The 15,989-nt window shown below is 41.7% G+C and overlaps 1 pseudogene; it reads right to left on the minus strand.

The window, feature by feature from the left end:
- Nucleotides 1–2,490: 2,490 nt before the first annotated feature.
- Nucleotides 2,491–15,288, minus strand: LOC127233009 (cancer-related nucleoside-triphosphatase homolog; annotated as a pseudogene).
- Nucleotides 15,289–15,989: the final 701 nt, after the last annotated feature.

Here is a 15,989-nt window from a genome sequence, read left to right on the forward strand (position 1 = left end):
TGTAAATGCCGTAATCAGTATATCTCCATGCTTTTACCAAGTTATCCCTCTCCCTCCTTGTGTGTTGGGACATATATTGATTGTTATGGCAGATAATTTATAAGTTTGTTTCAGCCTTCATTTTTCACTTGAGTGGAACCTCAAGGTCAACCAGGGTGAAGATTATGGTCCTACAACTTTTCTGGGCAGGTGGCACAGCATTTGTTGTAGACTTTACTTAAACCAAGAACATGTTTTTGGTTGCAAGGATATTTAAGAAAATGTCAAAGCTTATATAGACACCTCACTCTCCAGTTTCTTTTCAAGTTTTAGGGCCACCTCTTGTCAGCCACATTTGAATGATGCCTCAAGTTCTGGGCCAGGGTGGCATTTGTAGCCTTGCATTTTCCTGAACTCAGCAGACAGTGATATTGCTCCTGGGACAAAAGATGAGCAAATGTATAAAAGGAAAAGCTCCAAACATAGAAATCTGAACACCATTAAGAAGGTAGACTTACTGGTAGTATTTTATATTCCTGTCCAAATTTCATGGCTTTGGGAATTAATTCAAAGTAATTTGACTGGGATTTTGCCTCTTGTTTTCTGTAGTTTGATAGCTAAAGATGGTGTCACTGACACATGGAGTTAAATCTGGTATCCCAACTTTAATAGGTAATTCACTATTTTAGTCAGTCAAATGGAAAGCTTTGAAAATGTCAGCATTCTTTTATCTGCTTTGAAAAGGAAAAGCATCAAAATTTCCTTTTTTGCCTGTTTAATTCTTTGATATTAATTTAAATTTTTCTAAGCTAAAGCCTGAGCATTAATTTAAAAAATTGCTTGGTAAAGATATGGACAAATAGTTAAATAGTTAAAACTTGGCATTTTTGAAAAAAAAGAGGCCACAAGAAACCTTTTTACCCTATCTGACCCTGGATACCATGATCCACATTTACCCATGAGCCTTAGCTTACCTAAGGTCAAAGTGGGTTTTCTTCAATTTTCTGCAATTCCTTATCCCTTTGGGGTCTCCCTTTTTTGAAGTGTTCTACTAAATTTATTACCAGATCAGACAAATATTTGTCTAAATGTCCAGGTAAGCATCATTTTAAGAAGATCCTGGTTGCCCTGGTTTCATGGTGAGTGATGGTTTCTGTGATATGGAAAGCCATACATGTGTTTCCTTCCCAGCCTTGCCATGGTAACATGTGAATGTGGCTGCTGGTTTATGGAGTGGGGAATATCCATTAGTCTCTTGTGGCTTGAGCCAACATAAATGATTCCTCAAGGCAGTGAGATGGAAAACTAGAAATCTAACTAGCTGCATGCCAGACAAGGACTAGACTTGGTCCTGGTATGGCCTGATGGCCTCTCTGCCTCGCTAGCTCGGGGAATTGTGAATGATGATGGCGTGTTTATCAGAGAGTCTGAACGTTGTCTCTGTCTTATTTTTACACCTCATTGCTTCTCCATCTCTTTTTTCAGATCTCATTTAAAAGGTATTTAGATATTTTTCTCCTGGCCATCTCTCTTAATTTTACTGTGCCTCCATTGACGGCTGTGTGATTCCACGGCTTCAACGGTGTCCCCCACGGTTGTGCCTACCTCTCTTAACTCAATCCTTGTTATGAAACACCTACAGATTTGTTTGTGAGACTCAGCCTGGTGAGTGGCAATATAGATTTTAAGGTTCATCTGGGGCAGAAGACACTTTCTAGAATTGGCGACTTACAAAATTAAATTAGCTCCTGAAAATATTTATTCTTGTATTATGTGTATGGATGTTTTCCCTGCATGCATGTCTGTGCATGTGTGTGCAGTACACACGGAGGCCAACAGTGGGGTAGGATCCTTTGGAAATGGAGTTATAGATGGCTGCTAACCACCACGAGGTTCTGGAAACTGCAGCAGCATTCTCTGTGAGAGCAACAAGTGATCTTAAGTGCTGAGTTGTCTCTTCCAGCCTTGTAAGCTCAATTCTTAGTTTACCGTATAGGAAGGCAATTTAAGAAGCATTTATACATTTTAACATGCAAGTGTTCCAAAATAAAATTGCACTTGGAGTAGAGTTTTTGTTTGTTTGTAACAGGGTCTTATTATGTGGTCTTGGTTGACCTGCACTTATCTACGTTGGCCTCAAATTCACAAAGATCCTCCTGTCTCTTGCCTGCTGAGTTCTGGGACTAAAAATGTTTGTCACTATGCCACAGAAGAAGCTGTTTTACTCTGTTTTTGGTTGTTTGTTTGGTTTTTTCTTGTTTTCCATTTAGAATTTACTCAAATTGCATGCACAATGGGAAATGGACAGAGCCCCTGGAGCATAATAAGACATGGTGGACTCACCATGCATGGCCCAGCAGACACTGGGCTAACCTGATCTCATGAGCATTTTTTTTTGGAAAACAGCTGTCCAGCACTCTTGGATGGAAGGTACAAAGCCATTGACAGGGAGGTAGCAGACCTGGGCTGACAGCGACCAGCAGGCAGAGCTGGATCTGGTCAGCTGCCGCTTCAGGTCCTGCTGCTCTGCACGCAGGTCACAATATCCAGCAAGAGGCTATTTCTGTTCTCCTTGGTGTCACTTAACACCTTCGTATCGTGTCTGTTCCTGACTCCCTCCACCAGGACCAGTGGCTTCCCTTTGGGGACTGAGATGGTACCAAGGACAACAGGCCCGGCGTGGACAGCGTCTGGCAGACAGCCTGAATGAAAGGCTGACTGAACAGTTCCATCTTCCCAACCTCATCAATGATGCACACCCTGTGCCCAGGGCCACGGCTGGTACCTGCATTTCTTAGGATGGGTAGTGCCAACTGCTCAAAAGAAGCCAGGTCTATCACATACTGCCTTACTTGGCACTCGGGGTTTCCAGGTTCAGGCTGGGACCCAGCTCTGGATAGAGGTCCCCGAGCACCAGACAGGGTGAGGACATCAAATCCTATCCTCATCCCTCCTTGCCTGACTTCTTGTGTGTAAAATCCATCTACGAGCACCCCAGAGGGCTGCACGACCTCACTGGCTTTCTGGATCTAGTTTTTTTTTTTTTTTTTTTTTTTTTTTTTTTTTGCCAACCCCTGGAGGCCTGGTGAGGAACACATGGCATGCCATGTGCTTATGGGAGTCGAGGTGCAGTGCGGTAGAAGTCAGACTGCATGGCCAGGCTCCGCCCCTTACGCTGAAGCAGGTTGGTTGTTTGTTGTGTTATTTTTTGAGATGGTCTCACTGTGTAGCTCTGGCTGTCCTTGAAATCACAGAGAACTACCAGTATCTGTCTGAGATTAAAGGTGTGTGCCATCAGGCCCAGCTAAAGCTGTTTTCTTCTGAAGAGGTGTTGGCACTGATGGTATCCTTAGGGTGCTTGGAGGGTTGGTAGTTATTGCGTGGTGTTAAAGATGGTTGGAATCTTCTAACCAGGGTCTCCTGTCACTCAATTGTAGGGCACCTGTCAACATTTGAGTGTCTTATAATTTCTGCATACTGTTTTCTACTTACAGAACAGACAAAAGACAGAAGCTTAGGGAGGGAATGATAGCACTCACATCTCTACTCTCTATCTCAAGGGTACTTGAAAGTTGGTGAGGTAAAGTTCAAATGAGCTTCATCAGTTGTGTGAATTTTATGTATGTATTTGTTTGTTTATACAGAATTGGGGACTGATCATGGGACCTCACACATACTAGGCAAGAACACTACCCCTAAGCTGTAGACTCAGTGCTGCATTTTACTGGGTTTAGACTGAAGTTAATTATTCTTGGTTAGTTAGTGAAATGAATTGGTCAGCTGTCTATTACTGTGAAAACACCTGAAATAATCAGCTTAGAAAGAAGGAAGATTTATTTTGGCTCATAGCTTTAGAGGTTCCAGCCCATGATAGCTTGGCTTTGCTGCTTTTAGTCCTGTGTTGAGAGACAACACATTATGGCAAGGACTGCGTAGTCAAACAAGATGTTCACCTCAGCATGCTTGCCCTGGAGAGCACACAAGAACACACTGGAATCCCAATATCTTCTCCAAGGATGCGTCCTCACATCTCATAAGTAATGGACCAAGCCTTTTAACATGCTGGCTTTCAGGGATATTTTAGATCTAGATTACAGGATTTCATAGAGCATCTGACATTGGTCACAAGAGCAAATAGAGGCAAGAGACACTGGCAGGATCTAGACTCATGCTGGGAGGAACTATTCTAAGTAGAATCAGATCTTGTTGAAGAGGATCTGCCCTTTTGAAAGAAACTGCTATTTGCTGAGTCAGTCTTGGCTCCCCAGTGGCGGCTAGCTCTACCTCTCAGGTAGCTGATAATTTGGGCAACGAAATGGGGTGCAAATCTTTCTCTGCTGTCAGTGCTCTGAGCATGTCTATTTCTGGGCTACCTTCAAAGTTTGTGAATGCCAACGTGTTTGTCTGTATTATTCTTGGCAATGTTGGCCCTGGTGAGAGTATTTCTTGGATGGATGCTGCACTGCAGGAAATGAAGGTTTCTGGCCAACGTGGTGCTGTTCCAAGGAGCTGTGCCTTCCAGAGAGGCTCTCTGTGAAGTGCACTATGTCATTGCTCAGATAAACATCTATTAGCATCTCAAGGAGATCAGTTGTGATCAAGTGGTTGGAAGGAGAGCTTAAGGACAGATTATAGACTCTGCAAGATTTTCCTTTTCAATGCACTGTGTGCTGAAACAATTCAGAAATCTAGTTCAGGGACTTCGTGTAACTTTTCTCTAGAGAAAAAAGGCATGCTATTAGCTCACACTTGCTTTAAATGGTTATGTTTTTCATTCCTAGCTTTCTTTAGATCTCGCTGATCTGAGCCCTTGAATGTAAATTGCTTGCTTAAGTGTCGTAAGGTTTGGGGAAGGTGTTTGTGGGGGAAGGTAATGATCTCCAATTATTACATTCTTCTCAAAGAATCCAACACCTGGTCCATTGAAACAAATATTCTGTCATGGCTCTCGAATGCAGTCCTTCTGGGTTCCCTGAGGTCTTCCTAAACGTTCCTTGAAAGAAGGTTGGCCAAGACTAGTCTTCAGTTTCATAATGTCCTGTTTCTCTATTTCATCCCCTTCACTGTTTTTGAGGCAGGGATCTCAGCCATGGTGTCATTCTTTCAGAATTTCCTGTGAATTGAACCAGATATGCCCCTTCCCTTATTCTTCTTGCCAGTAAAAAAAAAAAAAAAAAAAAAAAAAAAAAAAAAGTACATTCACTGACTATGTGAAAATCTAAGCACTGCACATGAGTTTCCTTCTGTCTCTGTGATGGAGTGTTTTGTGCTTTCACGAGGTCAGTTACACTTTGGTACCTGGCTCTGCTTCGGAAGTGGAAGGTGACTTTCCTCACAGTAGCGGTATGAAGGCTCATCTTTCAAAAGAGCCTGGTTGCTAAGCCATAGATACTTCCTCATGCTGCTTCACCTGAGACATTTTTTTTTCTTATTCAGAATAAGCTTTCAGGATTAAATTCTATTTCCCCACAGACTGTCTTATCTCCTCAGAGCATCTTTCAGTTCGGTGCCCTCTGATTATGATGAGTCTGCCTGGATATGAGAGCTTTTGGCTGAGGCTGAATAAGCTCACCCGGAGACAGATGTTCACTCTGTAGAAATGTAATAGAAAATCTACCCAGCGATACGAGTCAGCTTCAGGTGCTTTGTCTTCAGTGTAAACTTTTCATCTATTGCTTTGGAGATGGAATGATGATTTCAGATCGGATTGAAGATGCTAATGGGAGCTAGTGCCTACCTCATTTCTCCTGTGGCCTGCACACTTGTTATCCTTGCCAGCCAGTCACTTCTGTGTCCTCGTCCTCAAGACCCACAATAACATAGCCTTTAGTTGATGTGATAGTTATGATCATATCTTTGCCTTCCCACCTTCCTTCTGGTGTTTTGCAGGGAAGAACTCAGCCACATTGGATAAGTATTTCTGTTTTCAACATGAGGTACTTGTCACTCTTTAGATGGTTTTCTGAGTTTAGCCCCTGTTGTGGGTGTTTTCATACAGGTATGAGTAAGGTCTACAGGCAGCTAATATGTACAGATATGTCAGAACCAGTTACTAACACACCGGCACACCACAAACTAACTGCTTAGTGAATGGTCTAGCAAACCCTGATACTTTGTATATCTGGTCCCTCTTCTGAGACTTAACTCTTGAAATTTCCTACAGCGAGGCTTCTGTGGCCTGGCTCCAGTGCAGTGGTTTTGACTTTGATGGGTGGTGCTTATGCCAGCCAGTTTTTTTTTTTTTTTTTTTACTTTGAGCACTGAATCTGGCTTATAGACAGTACTTCCCTCCTTAATTTTAAAAGTATTGTCTAAAAATTTATTTCCGTTGTGTGTCTGTGTCTGAGCGGGGGATCAGCACATGTGTGCAGGTGTTTGTGGGTGTAGAGATGTTGGAGCCCTGTGCCTCAGCTGGAGTGAGAGGCAATTGTGACATATCCCCGTGTAGGTAAGGGACACTGAGAAGCAAGCCCTGGTTCTCCCGAAGAGCAATCTGTTCTCTTAATTGCCGAGTCGTCTCTCCTGTCCACTTTCCTTAATGTTCATCCGTTTCCCAAGGGCCAAATATTTGGTCAGAGACATGACTTCTAGGATTGTGTATCTGCACCATCCTGGGAATGAAAACAAATGTCACATTGGAAAATGAACATCAAATTCATGTCAGACCCGAGATAACTTTTGAACAATTCCCAAGGTGAATGTCTGTCATTTTCTTGAAAGATAGGCTTTGGGGCCAGTTAGACTTTAGAAATTTGGGGTAGAGGGTAATTGCCCATTTAAGAATAATCATCTCCATGTCATAATCCTGGATAACTGGTTGAAAGTCTTTCTGTGACCACTTCTTTGTTTATTTGTTGTGTAGTGTTAAGTGGAGGCAACTCCGACTTCCAGAAATTAAGATTTGTCCTTTCAATTTAAAGTTTCTGTTTTCTGGAGAAGGGGAGGGGATTTAATTTATTTTGTATACATAAGCTCTGGAGTGAAATTTCCAGAACCCTGCTAACAAATGGAATGTGCCCACTCCTGTGTGTTAGTGTGCGGCTTTATGGATGGAGTGAATGGGCATGTGCCCACTGCAGCTCATCCGTTCCTCTGCCGTCTGAACACCCCCTCTGCAACGCCTTTAACGGAGGACGCCCGTGTAATCTAGAGGTGATTGTTCACTGTACCAGCACTGATGTGCTGCGTTTGACCAAATGACTAAGTTTGCAAATAGACTATTTATGCCGAGTATGAGCAGTGCTTCACCAAAGTGCATTGTTAATGATCTACTTTAAGAGAAAGTGGGTTTAGAAGTAGCTGCCCAGGAATTTGATTGGCTGGCACCAGTGCCTTGTCCTATAATTACCCAATAAACCATAAGGGCTTTGTTGGCACATTTGTTCAAGCCTGTCATGTCAGACCAGCTGCCACCCAGCATTCTAAGTCCACTTCTAATATCCTCTTTAAATTCTTTGTGGACAAATTTAGTGCCTGTACACCTTTGAAAAATCTGTGTGAAGAAATTTGTTATTCATGCACTGAAAATTTCATGATAAAATGTTAACTTAAAAAATTGATAGCATTCCCCCTAAATAGCTAAATTATAAGAATCATGATCTGGACTGAGCTGTTGTGTTAGTTTTTAAAACGTGTTTCAGTTCTTAGTACATTTAGGACTTACACTAAAAAAAGCAGATGTAATGTAACCTAAAAGTTGCAAACTGCGTAATCTCTTCTTGAAACCAACACTTGAAAGTGGTGGGAACAATGCACTGAAAAACATTAAAAGAATAAAGGAGAAATTATGTTGATTCTTGGAGTTAGAAATTAATCTGTCTATTTTCTATGGTAAATAAATTAATCACCTCAGATTAAAAAGTGTATACTACATATGATCTTTTTCAATTACTTTATGATTCTTAAACTATGTTCTAAGGTGGGACAGGAAAATTTTAAAGCCATATGGTCAATTTATGGCTGTCTCTAGGTATCCATTGACCCCAGGACTCCTGTGGATACAGAAGTCTGCAGATGTTTAGCTCCATTGCAAAATGGTATAGAATCTGCATCTGCACATATACTTAAAGTAATCTCCTAATGACTTACAATATCCACTCCACTGTAAGTGCTGTGTAAACAGTTCTATCATATTGTGTAGGAACTATTGATCAGAAGACAGGTCTGCACATTCTGATGCATGGTTGGTTGGATCCCCAGGTGTGGAACTCACAGACACCAAGTGTTGATTGTGGCACAATCAATTGGAACAGTGTTTCATTTCTTAGTAATGTAGGTATTTTAGGTCTTTTACTTATGTCTCCAGCTCTCCTACTAAGACCCCAGGTACAGGGTTTACTAGCTAGAGGACAAGTAGACAGTTCTGCCATTAGATGTTGACATCTAGAATGATTTTCCTGTTTTGTTGGGATATGCTGGCAGTCTTCAAAGTGTCATGTGATTAAGTATACAGGGAGAGAGGCATATTGAATAAAAGATGAAGACAAACACTGGCTAAAAGAAATTTGCTCTTATAATACCTGGCTGGACCTTCCACAAAGGAAAAGACATGGCTGTAGTATGAATCTCTGCATCACTGTGAAGTGAGAATTTGGTGAGTCTCTGGCAGAACATTGGCTCTATGGGGAGGGAAATGTTGGCAAGGGGCTAACATGAAATAGAAGAAATTAAATGCACTTGACAGTAATTGGATGAAGAAAATTCAGGAGATGAGATAGCAACAGAGCACAACAAAATAACACAATTAAGAACACATTAGCCATATGTCTCCATCACATGGAGAACACAGCAATACAAATGACCAGGTGATGACCTTCACCCCAAACTGGAGAGTAGATGACAAGTCTATGGGGGATTGCACACTAGAGGCAAGAAATGTGTTAAAAATTAAAGGTCAAAGGATAGTAGTAACCACACCTCCAAGCTGATGAGGACTTGGTAAATAAGACCAGATCCAAATGTGTAGATACTATAATTCAGCAAAATAAAAAATAGTTGTTTTTAGGTCTCAACGTGTCTCTTAGTCACATGTATTTTATGTTGGCAAATATTTGTGTGGGGAATAGTCAAATGCATTGTCCCATCTTGGAAGGGCAGGGGCGTTTCCATGACCACTGTACCTTACACATATTCTAATCACAGCTCAGATCCGTGCTTCTCTGAGTGTTGGTTTGCATGTCTCCACCAGTCCAGCCTTAGATCTTTTAGGCAGGCACTGTGCACTCAGCATGTAGCACACTGCCAAGCTCACAATGCCACTCAACAATCAGGGAATATGTGGTTGCTTCTGATGTTATGTGTCTTTGGCTGCTCCTACATAGGCTGAGACTTATGTGCTTTATATTTATACTCATTAGATTCATACATTTCTAAACTGCCCATATAAGTAAAACAAATGTGTGATAAACAGGCAAAGAAGGGGTGAATAAAGCAGCTTCATTTTAAGACATAAAACTCCAGCAGATATTCCATTAGTAGTTATAGAGCAAAAAAGTTAATTTTTAAATTATGTGTGTGTGTATAGAGATATAGGTGAGTCTTACGGAAGGAATCTCTCTAATCTATGTATCTATATCTATATCAAATGTATACTGCTGTGGTTTGGGTGTATCATCCAGAATACACGCACACACGCATTTTAGTAAGGCTTGGGATCGTAGATCAGTGGCAGAGAGTGCCTGCCTAGCATGTACATGTTTCTCATTTTGATTTTTAGCACACACAAAAACAGAAAAGAAGGAAGGAAATTCTGATGCATGGCACAACATGGATGGGCCTGAAGAATATCAGTCTAATTCAAATAACCAGAAAAGAGTCCCCATAAAAAAGCCAAGTGCATGGCCATCAAGATGGCTCACTGGGTAAGAGTACTTCCTGGCAAGCTGACGACCAGAGTCCAATCCCCTAGACACACACAGTGGAAAGAAAGAACCGAGTCGCACAGGCTGCCCTCTGTCCCACACCTTCCCTCCTGTTTGTGCAGCTGCCGTGCAGGGTTGGAGGGAGTGTCTATACCATGGCACACACTGAGTATGTGTTCCCATGTGTCTCTGCCCCGACTGCATTGCTGCCCATCTTCTGAAACAATTCTGGGCCTCTGACCATCAAGGCAAGCCATGTTCTGCAGCCCTGTGGTGTTTGAGCATGCCCTTTGTCTTCCTGTGGACCCCTTTAGGAAACACTGTGGGAATCATCAACACACATGCTCCTTTAGAGTGTGGTGCTCCTCTTCATGGGAACCCAATTGTTCATTTAGCTGGTGGGCTTGGAGTCCAAAAGCAAGCTTAACAGAAAAATCACACAGTGATCACGCCCATATTTTCTTTTTAAACTTTAAATTGGGGAAGCTGTTCTCAACTTCACTGTCATTCATTTTTTCCCATAAAGATGATGCTGCTGGTTATTATTATTGATAACATTTTACTATTTTAGGTATTGGCGGTTGAACCTAGGACCTTATACATGTTAGGAAAGCATTCTCCCACTGAGTTATAGCCCCAGTCCTTTCTGCTTTGTTACGTTGTTGAGATAGGCTCTTACCATGGTGCTTAGGCAATAACCTGGAGTTGACTACTTTGCCCAGGCAGGCAGGTCCTCAACTTGTGATCCTCCTGCCTCAGCTTCTTAAATACCTGGAATTACAAGCTCGTGTCACCACTCTCTAGATAATGATTTGGAAAAGTAATCATGAAATTCACATTGACAACATTTAGACGTGGGCTCTGGAAGGTAACTGAGGCTAGATGGGGTCTTGAGAATAAAACCTTTATGTCTGAATGCAGTGTGAGAAGTAGAAGAGAGATGCTGGCTATCTTTCACCGTGCAGTGTCTCTTGCTGGCATCCTGCTTCTAAACCTTCTAGCCTCCAGAGCATCAAGATAAATAAACCTCTGGTCTTTGTGAAATGCCCAGCTGGTGCTATTCAGTTATCACAGAAGATGATGCTCAAAATGATCCCCAAATGGATTTCATAAGCTCTGTTTTACATTTGAAAAGCTTTTGTTTTTAAATTACATTTATTTGTTCCTTCACATGTCTCTGTGTTGTGCACATACACACACACACAGTTACACACATGTGTGTGTGCATATGCATGCATTTATATGCACACATTTTATGGTGCACATGGAGGTCAGAGGGTGGCTTGCATGAATAAGTTTTATTGTTCCACCTTGTGGGTGCTGTGGGTTGTGTTCAGGCCATTAGATGTGGTGAGGGTTACTTTACCTGCTGAGTCATTTTGCTTGCCCAACACTGGTTTTGTAGATAATAATTCAAGACAAGTCATATAAACTTTCCCAAGGATTCAAACTGGGGTCAGTATGACTGTAGTATTTGCTTCCTTAACAATTGCTTAGCTGTCCTTTCCTCCATTCCTTTCTTCCCCTCCCTCTTCTTTCTTCTCCCCTTCAACTGTCCCCCTTTCTCACTTTTGTTCTCTTCTTTTGTGGGCCTTACACATGTTAGGTTATTGCTCTGATATTGAGCTGGGCTCCTACTCAGCCTTGCCATGTTATTATTTGTTAACATATATTATTCTTAAGACTCTTAAAAGTGTTCTGAGACTTCTCAGGCTACCTTATTGCTTTCCTAGGTATCACCTGCTATTTAGTCTAATTGCTGCACAAGTTCTTGGTTAATACACATCCCTAACTACCCTTGGATGTTCCTCTTGAGGAGGGAGGTGACTTTTGTGCCCTGACTTTTCCCTAGCTGCACTATCTTTGACACTCACGCTTCAGAAGTTCCTTCCTTCTTAACTTTTTGACTTCCCTAGTCAGGCTCAAACATCTGTTTTCAGTACTGTTGGCTTGGAAATCATTTCCTGTCATCTTGTCCTTCATCCTCTCCCTACCCCAGCCTTCTACAGCTTTGCTGTAGGACTCCAGCCCTGGCCTGTCTGCTTTTTATGTCCTGAGTAGGATTTTGTATCTTTTTGAACAATTATTACATTAGTCTCATTTGTCAGCTCAGAAGTTCTTGTTTCTAGGTTTGTGTCACAACAATCAATGGCTCTATATTTAGCTTCCAAGCCATGGCCTGGGCCTGGTGTAATAAGATGATGGTGATGATGATCAGGATGATGGTGATGATGATGATGGTGATGCTGCTGCTGATGGTGATGACAATGATGATGATGGTGGTGATGATGGTGGCCATGATGATGGTGATGATGATCATGATGATGGTGATGATGATAGTGGTGGTGGTCATGATCATGATGATGATGGTGGTGGTGGTGATGGTGATGATGATGCCAATGACGACGATGATGATGGTGATGGCATTGATGATGGTGATGATGATGATGGTAAGGGTGATGACAACAATGACGATGTTGTTGCTGATGATACCAAGTTTCCTTTCCTCTTAAGATAAAGGCTCTCCTTAAGTTTCATTGAAGTCATGAAAATGAAAACTGAGATCGTCTCTGCCAGTCTCTTTTTCCAGGAGAGTTCATTAGAGGAAGAGCTGTGAGAGGCATTTATTTCCATAGCTTCCATTTCCATGGAAAGAAGCTTGATGGCTCTCTTGGTTCTTGGGACTGATGAGGAAAGGTCTTCTCACTGTCCTAGCACTTTCAGTGAGTACTTCCTGGAGCACAGATCGGCTTCTGCTTCATGTATCTGATTCAAGACTTTTTGGGTACACACGTTTTAGTTCTTAAAGTCCAACTAACATGAATGTTGGTGAATTTAAATTTTTTTAGGTTTATTTATTTATGTGTATGAGTGTTTTTTTTCTCCTCATGTATGTATGTGTACCATGTGGATGCCTGGTGTTAGTAACCACACCTAGGTTCTCTGCTAGGACAAGTTCTCTTAACACTGAGCCAACTCCAACTCTTCAGCTCCTGGAAAAATGTTTTTATTGATAATGAATCAAGCATTCATTTTAATTATTTCATGTATATTGGCTGACTATTAATTATTGCAAATGAAAGCAAATTTTGAATGCTATTGAGATATGTGTTGTGATGGTTTGAATAAAAATGGATCTGGTAGATAGGGAGTGACACTATTAGGAGGAATGGCCTTGTTGCATAAATTGTGACCTCGTTGGAGGAAGTGTATCACTGGGGGTAGACTTAGAGGTCTCAGATGCTCAAGTCAGGCCTCATATGGCTCACAGTCCTTTCCTGCTGCCTGCTGATTGGGATGTAGAGTTCTCAGCTCCTTCTCTAACACCATGTCTGCCTGCACACCGTCACACTTCCTGCCATGATGAAGCTGTAAGCCAGCTTCAATTAAATTGTTTTCCTTCATAAGAGTTGTCATGGTCATAGTGTCTCTTTATAGCAATAGAAACCCTAACTAAGATTGGTGGCTTCTTTATTTTTTCATAAAGAATTAAGTCTTGGCTATATTTGCTAATGTAGCATATAGCACATTTTTTTACTTTTATTTTGGAGTTGACCAATAATTTGACTTTATAGCTATAGATGCTGAGAATACTGACTTATATAAATATGTAGAAGCATGTTTAGGGACATTTCAGAAATGGAAACTTCCATCCTAATCCTAAGGCAAAATTCACTGAACATTTTTTTTTTTTTTTTAAATGAAACTCAAGTCAGCAAGTTAAAGAGCAGCTTTCAAAATCAGGCATAATACACTCTGGATAGACTAATTTGATGCTCACAAGCTCAAGAATGATGATAGGAAAATATGAAGAGTCTTTGTTGCTGTAAGAGCAGAAGCCTTTGCATATACTGTGAAAACATTGCGGCTGGTTACAGAATAGGCTCAAAGCCAAGCTGCTGTTTCAGCAGACAGCTCTCACTGGTGGTGTGTGGGATCGTGACCTACCAAGTGCACATTCACATGTTGTATGAGCAGAACCCAGACTGCAGTGCATTTGTGAGTTGGTGACTCATGGAGTGCAAGTGTGTACATTGTGTGTGCAGAACCAAGGCTGTACTGCAGTTGTGCGGAGCAAGAAGGGCAAGCGCTGCTGTAAACAACTCAGATTCATTCTGCATTTAATTTGAATTAAAGTTTCAGTTGTACCTTTTGAAACCTTTTAAAGTTGCCAATTTCTTCTCAACCTCCATTCATGTGGCCCCATGGAAACATTTTTTTGGTGGCTGTTAGTGTAGTTTTCTTTGCGTATAGCAAAACAAAACAAACAAAAACACAAACAAACAAACAAACAAAAACAAACCCAAACAGACAAACAATCAAACAGACAGACAAACTGAAGAAACCCTATACAAACTTAGAACCCCACTTCAAATGCTAGCGCTAGAATGTGATATGAGAAAAAGGCTTGCTAAGTCTGCATTCGGAAGGTATAACTGGAGTGGGACCCTGAGTACAGAAAGGGCAATCCCTTGCACCAAGCTGCTGGTTTGGAACACAATTCTTCCCCAGTGGGAGGCTAGAAAGACATCTAAGCCGTTTGTCTCAGCTCAGATCATTTTCCCAAAACTTTGGTTTCAGTTCTAATCAATAGGTACGTTAGCTTTGTAGTAGAGGTTAGGGATTTGAAAGAAGGCTTTCATATACTCAAAAGTTTCATTTCTGTACTTGCTCCTCATAAGAATGTATAGTTTGGCATCTCTGAACAAATTAAAACTATTCAGGGTGCATTTACAGGCTTCCAATTTAGCCATGAATTTAGGGGAAGGAATAAAACATTCCATAGGCTTTGAGCTTGTAGATCACTCTTGAAAGGTGTTAATTTGGTTCTCTAGCCCTGATTTGTTTTGTAGCAAGTATTAATTGTGTGGTGGATAGAATTGAAACATTTAAGGTTTCAAAAATTGGAAAGTCTGATAAACAGATAGCTTGGTCATCGCAGAATGTTCACCTTGATTACAATAGCCTGTGTGATCAAAGACAGGCATGGGCTGGCTCTCTCTGAATTTTTAGCAATGGCATTTAAAATGATCAGTTCAAATGAAGTGTGCGCTCTCTTCAACAGCTAAATCAAAATTGTGGGAGTACAAATCTTACATCTTGATCCTCAAGTTCACAGAAAAGGGCAGCATTCTAAACCAGGAGGACTCTTTGTTCCAACTACTGTATCTACTGACTGCTCTAATGGTTACATTTAAGGGGGGCTTTATTAAGGGTCCATTTCTATGGGCCTGAAAGGCAGCTTTACTTGACCTTCTTGGGGTGGGGGTTGTTGGTATGGCTGCACTTCTTCTATCAGCTGAGGGGTGGGGTGCAGGACAGCATAGTGGTTGGGGCAGATCATCTTGCTGCGGCTGTACTTCAGAGCTGCTGGTGACGCTGCTAAGGTCCAGTACTTGGTGCAGGGTGGACTCTTTATGGATGTTTTAGTTGGACAGAGTGTGGTCATTCTCCAGCTGTTTATGGCAAATGTTGGTCAGTACTGGTCTGGCAGATGCCTTCCTTGTCTGGAATCTTGGCCCTGACATTCTCTAGGATGCCACTGGGCTCAATGTCAAGGGTGATTGTCTTGATTGAGATGAAGTGTTGATGGCCTCATTGAGGACAATTTGGGGAGTTTTGAGATAGATAGTGTTTCATGTATTCCAGGCTGGTTTTTAATTTTCTATTTAGCCAAGGATGGCCTTAAACCCTTAAGCTTCCTCTTCCACATCCTAACAGATAGGATTACAGACACGTGTGTCACATCATAAATGATCAGCATCTGTAGTGAGATATCCACTCCACGCATGGGGACAGGTGTGAGCATGACATGTGGGGTCTAGGTCTGGGGTCCTGGACTCCATCTCACTCTCTTACTTCCTGGTGAGAGAGAGAGAGAGAGAGAGAGAGAGAGAGAGAGAGAGAGAGAGAGAGAGAGAGAGAGAGAGAGAGAGAGCGAGCATCTGGGGGCATGCTTGGAGCGGGAACCCACAGTGGTCATCTGTTCCTAGTGTAAGTGATTTCTTCCCAAATAAACATCAATAAGCCTATATTGTGTCCCAGAATCTTATTTCCCATGCAAAAATCATCCACTTTATGATTGAATTTAAGGTCTGGTCCATAGGACAGAATCTACACCTTTGTCTAGACCAAGAAACTTGCTTACAG

This window comes from Phodopus roborovskii, unplaced genomic scaffold (assembly GCF_943737965.1).
Source record: "Phodopus roborovskii unplaced genomic scaffold, PHOROB, whole genome shotgun sequence".
Lineage (NCBI taxonomy): Eukaryota > Metazoa > Chordata > Mammalia > Rodentia > Cricetidae > Phodopus > Phodopus roborovskii.